Genomic DNA, 8,800 nt, shown 5'->3' on the forward strand with positions numbered 1-8,800 from the left:
CCCGGGCACTGCTCATCGGCCTGTGTTAACCCATGCCCCTCCTGGGCACGCGGGGAGTCCCAGGGGCGTCCAGGGAAGCGAGAGCCAGTTCCTGGGCTCCAGGAGTTTATGCAGTTGAGAAGGTCAGGCCCGGGTGTGAACAGGGCAGTTCAGATTGACTGCGGTCAGCAGGTGGGCCGAGCTGGGGGAGAGCGCCTGTGGGTGGGCTTCAGAGTGTCATGCTGGGCTGGATGATCTCAAAGGGAGGGAGAGGTGATTGCTGTGTGACTGACAGTGTTCACTGAACATTTCCTATTTTCCAGACTCTTCTAGGCTGGGGACATAGCCCCTGTCCCTGTAGGACTCACATGCCTGCGGGGAAACAGCATTATAAATCAGATCCACGGTAGGTGTCAGATCAGCGAAAGGTGTGTGCTTTGGGGAAACAGGTGGTTTACAGCCACCCCAGGGCCAGGGGAGCTGGGTAGCCCTGGAGGCCTCTGACCTGCAGCTCCCAAGTCCACAGGTTCAGCTAACCACACAATGGAAGTACTTGGAAGGGCTGGGTTGTGATCAGTGCTGAGCACTTGACTGGCAAGCTCAGGGTTCAGTCCCCAGCACCAAAAAAAACAGAAACAAAAACAAAAAAACAGGTATGTGGAGAAAAAGTCGTTTCTGTTCTGAGGAAGTACACGGTTACTTCTTGTCATTGTTCTCTGTAACAGTACAGTATAAAAACTACTTATTTACATGATGCACATGGTACCCTGGGTAATCTAGAGGTGGTTCAAGGTGACCCAAGGGAAATCTAGAGATGTGCCTAGGTTATACGCAAATACCGAGTCTTGGAATCCTCGGGGGTCCTGGACCCAATCCCCATGCGTATCCCTCCGATCCCTCTACTGACGGGTATCTGGAAAATCCCCCAGTACTCAGAAATCACACACTTTAAAACATAACTCTGAAGAGTCGCAAGGGAGGTCAGAAAGGAAAGCCGGATGCCGGGCCGTGCAGGGAGCTGTGACGTGGCGCTTCAGCAGGGCTGTGGTGTGAAGTGCTCTGCGCGCACGTGTACTGTGCTAAGACAGGGGCCCAGAACCAACCCCCAGGGCAGCCGTTGGAGTTCCAGGTGCTTGAAAAGAGAAGTGGGGGATGAGGGAGCTGTTGGAGCTTCGTGGCTAGTGCAGTGGTATTAAGAGGTGGTAGGCCATGCGGGGCCCCGGCCCATGAGTAGGACTAAGGGCCTCACAGGAAGCTTCACACAGCGTTGGCTTCACCTGGCATTCACCCTTCTGGGGTAGACAGCAGCAAGGCACTGTCCTGAGAGCAGAGAGGGGCCCTCACCAGACCCCGAACCTGCTGCTGCCTCAACTTGAACATCCCAGCCCCCAGGACATGAGAAGTTTCTGTTCTTAATAAATTTCCCTGTCTCGAGCATTTTGTCATAGCCACCTAAACAGACTGAAGCAGATGGGAAGCTGGGCCGGTGGTGGACAGCCTTCAGTTCAAACTCGGGTTCCCAGAGTCTGCTCCGAGGGAGGGAGGCTTTGAGGGTCTCAGAGGGAGGCCTGAGTTGGTCTGAAGAGGTCCAGGAAGAGAAAGAGAAGGGCAGGAGATGGGAGGAGATTCATCACTGCATTGGGCAGGAGAGGGTGGCTAGCTGGGCAGGTAGCTGGTGGCCTCTGAGAACACGGACACTCAGCAAGGGACTTTGCCTGACACTGGGGAGAAGAGGGTTAGCGGCTGTCCATGGCGAGGAGAGCCGAGTAAGATGTGGATCTAGGGGAGGGTGGAGGGGCAAATGGTTCTAGGATTTGACTCTAAAAAGGACTGCAGGGAGCTGGGATTTCAGACCTGAGGGTAAGGGCCTCAGGGACGGCAGCGAGAGGCGGAGAGCTATGTCTGGAGCCCCTGAAGCATAAACCCAGAACTTCCCCCAGCTAAGCGTGAGTGGGACCAGCCTCCCCCGGGAGGCAGCAGCCTGCAGGAGGAGGTGAGTTGGCAGAAGCATCCAGCTTGCAGGGCCACAGTGGTCTTGGGGGCAAACTCCTGACCCAGCCATGGTGTCCATGGGACATGTGGCTGTGGCAGTTTGTCCTCGGGCCACAGAACATTTCTCATCAGGACAATTGGCCTAGCACTGGGTGAGGGGCTTGGCAAACTACCTAGTTAACCTTTCCTAAGCCCCTTTTGTGGAGAATCAGCCCTCGCCAACTGCTGCTGCCTGTCGTAAGCACCTTGACCTTGACCTCTTCAGGATTCAGCTCTGAAAGCCAGGTTCCTCTGGGGATCTCCCCCATCCAGGCTGAAAACCCCATCCTTTGATTTCCCATAACCTTGGCCCTTACCACTTAGAGAATCTGGGTCTGTCTCACCACAGTGTGCTTGCTCGTGAGACGTGGGCACGGGGCCTCACTGAGTGGATGCAGACCCTCACACAGCCCTTGGCTGGACGTCTGAATCCACAGCAGAGCGCTTCCTTTGGGGGAAATGGAGGCCTGCTGTTAGTATCTACGTGGCTTTTTGTGAACCTGGCGCTACTCTTTATCTTCTTCAACAAATATGAGTTCTGTGTTGAAGACGAGGAAGTTTTCTAGAAAGGTCTGTGTCTACTGGTTTCGGCTCACTGGTCTTCCCCCATAATATCACACGTTTGGCTCAGCTGAACTCACACTTCAGGATGACAAGTTCTTGCTCTGTTTCTCACACACCCACACTTTTTCTGCACTCCAAGTGCAAAATCAGCTCACACCCAAAGTGTAGATCACCCCACTTAGGTGTGATCAGCAGCCGTGGGTGCACTGTGAACATCCACAGCCTCAAGTGGGCTGTTGTCCAGGTCCTTCCTGGACAGTTGCCCTGACATCTGAGCCCAGCTCGGGGTGAAAGCAGGGCTGGGTGGTTGCCTGGCAACTGTGGAGCTCAGGCCCGCCTTCCTGGGAGAGGAAAGACCTAGAGAATTGACTCCCTTTCATTTTTGACTGAGCCTGGTTGGAACCTTTGAGCTCAGAGTTTGTAGTAGAATCCACAGGGACATCAGCACGGCAGCTGTAACCCTGAACTACAGCAACAGCCCTGTGCTCATGTATGTAGAGGTTGGTGTGTGGGGGGCGTTGGGTCGGTTCTTCACGTGGCAAGCGAGTTCCTCAGAATATGACTGTGCATGAAAAACCTCCGGAAAGTCGGCCTGTGGCTCTCCGAGGCATTTTGAACACCATCTTTATTCCTAATGATCACGTTTTCCACGTGTGATGAGTTAGGAAATCAGGAAAGGTGGTGCCTGCGTGCTGAGAGGCTCCTGCATGTGACCTGGACAGGGTCCTCCCAGGCCCTGGCGGTTTGTGCGCGTCCAGGACCCGGAGCTGGCCATCACCTTCCAAGCATTGGGTGTGTGCAGACTACACAGCTCTGTGACTGATGGCCACTGTGCTGTGCACGGGTATCAAGCTGTCCAGACGAGTGCCTGTCTCTGGCTCAAGACCCATACCCATGTTCGTGACATGTATGTGACATTCAAAATTCTGCCCAAAAGGTCACTGCAGTCCCTTGGTGTGGTCAGCAGATCTCTCTCCCTCAAAGAAAGGGCTCTGCTCTGGATTGAGCCCACATTTCCCTCCAAAGAAGGCAGTTTGCTATCGTTTCCTCAGGGTCCAAGTCTGCAGTGTTCTGTCTTACTTGGGTGTTTTGCAGTCAGATCTGAACAGCTCTGGCTGAAACAGGGTTGTCATCTTGGGCTTCCATGGAATTTCACTCGCAGCTCTGGGAGGAGCTGCCCTGGACACCAGCCCAGGGACCCTGAAGGAAACACGGGCTTGCCTGTCTCTCGGTGCAGTCCCGGGACCACCTAAAGAGCCACCAGGAGGAGCCTCGGATAACAAGGCTCTCCAGCCGGCTGCCGGGGCGCCTCGGGGCTGGGGAACCTGCCAGTTAGCCAGATGCGGCGGAGCCCAGCGTGTGAGGACACGCTCGGGTTGTAGACTTCCACTCCTGCACAGGCGGGCTGTGGCTCTGGAGCGTGGCCCCTGTGTCAGCCGCAGCCACAGCGGACGCTCTCCTCCCGCCTTGCCTTCCATCTCCTCCTATTGGCAGCCACTTCTCGCTGAACTTTCCTCCGATCCAGGCCATTGTTTTCAGGGGTTCTTCTTCCATAAGACAGTGTCCCCGGGACTCCTGGGCTGCCCAGCCAGGGGCATAAGTGGGCCCCCAGCACCGAGCAACAGACCCGCCTCCCGCCACCCGGCTCTGCTTTGCCAGTCGGCTGAGAGACTCCTTGGCTGGAACTCCCAGCGGCACAGCCTGTGCCCGGCCAGGGGACACTTTGCTGCTCACCCGGGGTTGTGAATTCGAGGACGCATGCCCACAGCTGTTGGGTGTACGAGGCTGCTGCCTCCGTGGACGGCGCGGCCTGGGTAGACTGGTTCTGTGTGGCTCATGCTGTTCTCCCCCTGGGCTGTGCAGAGGGCTGGCCTGCACAACCGCGCAGGTGCAAAGGCCTCTGAACTCCCAGGGGAGGTGTGTTCTGCCTGCGTCTGCACCCTGGGTCAGGGGGGTTCTGGGATAGGCCTGACTCTTCGCCTGGGGCAGCTCCCCACCCGAACTTTATTCCTAGGCACCAGACTAAAAATACTTCCAGATACTTCCTTGGCACTTACTCTGTGCCCAACAGAGTCCTGGCACTTTAGAAATTTTTAACTCATTTGATCCTGACAGTGTAGTATGAAGTAGGCACATTTACTGCCCTCATTTTACAGATCAGAAAGGAAGGCACAAAGAGGCTAAGAACTTTCCCAAGCTCACACAGCTGGCAAGTGTGAAGCTGAGATCCACACTTGGGCAGCCTGGCTCCCAGGTCCCTGCTCTGCCCCTTTCCTGCCATTCCCAGGTGATGCTTTCTGTGAGTCAGAAACCTCAGGATGAGAAGGAAACAGTGACTTGCAGGATTAAAAAGAGTAAATATCAAGAAATGTATTATCTGACTTTGGATGCTTTACGTGAAGATAGGTAGAACGGAGTTTGCCAGAGTTGTGGTTTTGATTGGCTTTGGTTTGCATTCTCTCTGCATGCCCAGGGCTGGCATGAAGTTGGCATGGAGTTCTGGGGAGAAACAGTGTGTTTTAAATTTGCCTGGACATAAACATCTGTCAGTCACAGGGCGATCACCATGTGCAGGGTCTCGAAGAAGCAAGGGAAGAGAGCGCAGTGAGTACCAGAGCATAGAACCTGTCCTTTCTCTTCAAGACAACGGGCCACAAGAGGCACTTCTAGGCTGAGAAGCTTGGTCCCGAGGCCTAGAGATCAGCATTTTGAGGGACTCCGTTTCCGCTGTGCTGTTTAGTATCTTATTCTGAACCAATATTATTTTCATCATTACATATTTTTTGCTACAGATCATAATTTATGAAATGAGAGCAATTTGGAACTGGCTGTAAGTACCCAAGGAACAGAATGAATATCCCAATTTGCAAAATTAAAAATCAAGTACCTAATTCACATGCTGTTAATCAACAAAGTGGGCATATATAGTCAGATAATCAAAATTGATTGTGTCTGTTTAGAGCAAGATTGTTTTTCCAGCCAGGGCCCATGTGGGTTTTAGGGACCTATGAAACCCTCAGAATGGCACACAGATATTTTGTTAATTTTGGTCTGTGTCTTGGAGGAGGCTACCCAAGGCTTTTAGTCAGTTCTCACACAGGTTCGTGATGCATAAAAGCTTAACACCTGCCCAGGTGCTGGGGAAATGACCTGGATAGAAAAGACTAGCATTCCAAGCTGCAGTGAGCTCTAGGGGAACCGGCAGCACCAAGCCCAGTCGGGTGCCAGGTCACTGGTCCCCAGGTCCATGCTGGCCCCGTGGCTCATGTGCAGGTCTTATCTGTGACACATCGTTGTCTGCAGGACTCCATTGGCCGGGTGCACCAGGGGCCGCATCAAGGGTGGCTGTGGCGGAAGGGGCTTATTCTTCACTCCTGTCCCAGGCGGATGAGTCGTCTGGGTTAGAGAAGCAGCTTCCTCTCTCCCCAGACCCAGCCATAGCGGCTGGCTATGTTCCATAGTTGAGATGGCTACAGCACCTCTGGGCTTTGGGTTCACTTACCAGGTCAGAAGAAAAGCAAAGGTGCCTGACACAGACTTGTAATCCCAGCAGATCAGGAGGCCGAGGCTGGAGGATCATGGGTTCAAAGCCAGCCTAAGCAAGATCGTGTCTCTAAATAAAATATCAAAAAAAAAAACTGGGGATGTGGCTCGGTGGTTGAGCTCAGCTGGGGACCTGCCATCTGAGTCCCTCTTTACAAGGGAAGCAGGAACTTTGCCCAACAGCACTCCCCAGAATCCCATGGCAGGGTCAGGCGGGACCACAGCACGTGGCTGCCCTGGTTATAGAGAGAGATCCTGGGCTGGGGTGGGGTTGTCCACTCCTTGGATGAAATGTTACCGTAAACCACAGGGGCTCCTGTAGTATGGAAGGACCAGGCCCAGTCGGGATGGTGGGCTCCAGGTTGGGTCTGCCCATGCTCAGGCGAGTGCATTCCTGAAGCTGCCTCCCCGCACCCCAGCTGGGGAGCGTGGATTAGAGGATCAATTGGACCTAAAAGCTGGCCTAATACCTGCATTGTGAAAGTGCAGCTGGAGTCACCCCCCCGACCGCACCCACGCGCCTGGAATCCAGAATGAGCGTGATGACTTGATTTTTAGCTCTTCGGGTCTCATTCTGACAAAAGCCCGTGGCAGCTGGGACTTCATAAAGGGTTCCTCATGAAAGCAAAATGCACTTTCATAAAACTGAGATGCAAGAAAAGAAGAAGTAAAATAACCGAGTGTGCTCGAATCACTTGTGCACGGCCCGAGTTTCGATTCTGACACAGACTGTCACAGCCCACCTCCACCGCCAAGTCCCCAGCCGGCCCCAAGGCAGACCTCTGCTCACCGTCCTCCAAGAAAACAGGGTGTCTTTTCTCTGAGCCCTTCCGCTGGAGACACCAGGACACCAGAACAACAGGGATGCATTTCCCCACTGAGGACCCAGGGCCTGGTGCCATGGCAGGGTAGATGCCGACTCACCAGTCAGGACATCTGACGGAAGCCATGCAGGGCAGTCCGGGAGAGTCTGGAGTCAGGCGCCACACAGGCCTGCAAGGTACACGGAGTGCCTCCGTCTCAGCGGCGGCCTCCAGTGTGCAGAGCTGAAGCCTGACCTCTTACTCCTGCCGTACTCTCTGGGGTTCTGAGGAAAGGTGCTCCCTCTGTGGCAGCCGCGGGCCCTGGGGTCACCCGCTCCTGTCGCTTCCATGCAAACGGCCCAGAGACTGGGCTGCAGGAAGCGGGACCCCGTGAACCCACAACCCCAGTGCCTCTCCTGCAGAAGGCCTGGGACTCTCTTGCTAGGGTATTTGTACAATGTGATGTTTCTCCAAAGGCCAAGGACACGCTCATTCATAGTGATGTCCCAACAGAAACTATCTTGAATATAAAGGTAAAGGCTCTCTCTCCCTTGAAAATCTTCTGCAATCTTTACATTAACTCCAGAAATATTAATTTCAAAACCTTGTATTTAAAGAGATGCTACTGGAAGGGACAGCCTTCCCACGTCGCCCTCTTCTTTCCACAACAGAATGGCCGTCCCGAACGTGGTGGGGATTGTCTAGGCCACGGCATAGTGCATGAAGAAAGAAGTTATTCACTGTATCCTTCAGAAGTGCCCACAGTCCAAGAAAAGTAAAATTTCCTTAGTCTCCAAAAGGAGAAAGTTCCAAACCTACCACACGCACTCAGCTTCTGTTAGAAATTATTCCAGAATGGTTTTGGATCACGGCCTCTCTTTCATGGTTACACAGATGGCATTTTTTACATCATCCGAAGTACCTTTGATTTATGTTTTCTATACACCCAAAGGAAAAACCGTGAGATATTTCGGAAGGTGTAATTTTGGGAATTATCAGTCCTTTCTTTAAAGTTCCAAGGATAAATTGAAATCCAGGTTTCCTTAAGATAAACATCCTTTGTTATCACAGCTCTGAAATATCTTAAAAGCAGCCTGTTCTATGTAGTTCAATTCTTTAGGCTACACTGAAGCATCCTATGAACAGCCTGTGAATCTTTAAAATGTCCCTGTGGGAGCTGCATCAAATATTAAAGAGATACCCAATAAAAAAGGTGAGGAGCCCTAGTGCAGCCCCGAAGTCAGCAGCAGGCCTTTCCTGGAGGTCTGACCTGGCCCCAGCCTCTCCAAGAAGGGGTGGCCAGCGTGTTACCAGAATGGACTCAGGAGGACTCAGGACCGTCTGTCAGCCTGGGTCCCAGCAAGGCCTCTGCGAGGCACGATGAATGGAAGGTCGCCTCTGAGAGCTGGGACAGCAGCCTAGGAGCTGCTCTCTGCTCCCTGAGCCCGCCCAGAGGTGCAAGGTGGGGGTTCCCCCAGGAAACCCTCCCGCGGGCCTCCTCCTCCAGCACCTCCCTCGGGGGTGCTCCCCATCCCGGACCTTGGGCAGCTCCATTGGTGGTGCCCTTGCAGGCCCCTGGCTCCTTCCTCCCCAGAACTTACTCACCTAATGTCACCACCTTGGCTACAGCTGCTTCCCTGGTGCCAGCTCCCCCAGGCTCCGGTAGGGCCCAGTCTGGCTGGCCTACCATGGCATCCCTGGTGGCCAGCAGCAGGGTCAGGGGTCCAGGCTAAGCCCAGCGGTAGGAGGGAGGCTCTCGGGGCTGGCCCGTCCCGTCCACGCCTCTCTGAGACTGCGGGATCTGGGCCTTGGACAGAGCACTGTGTGTTTTGTCTTTGTTTTTCTGGTTGGATCCAAATGCAGACAGCCAGCCGTGGCCA

Source organism: Sciurus carolinensis, chromosome 3 (genome assembly GCF_902686445.1).
Source record: "Sciurus carolinensis chromosome 3, mSciCar1.2, whole genome shotgun sequence".
NCBI classification, from domain to species: domain Eukaryota; kingdom Metazoa; phylum Chordata; class Mammalia; order Rodentia; family Sciuridae; genus Sciurus; species Sciurus carolinensis.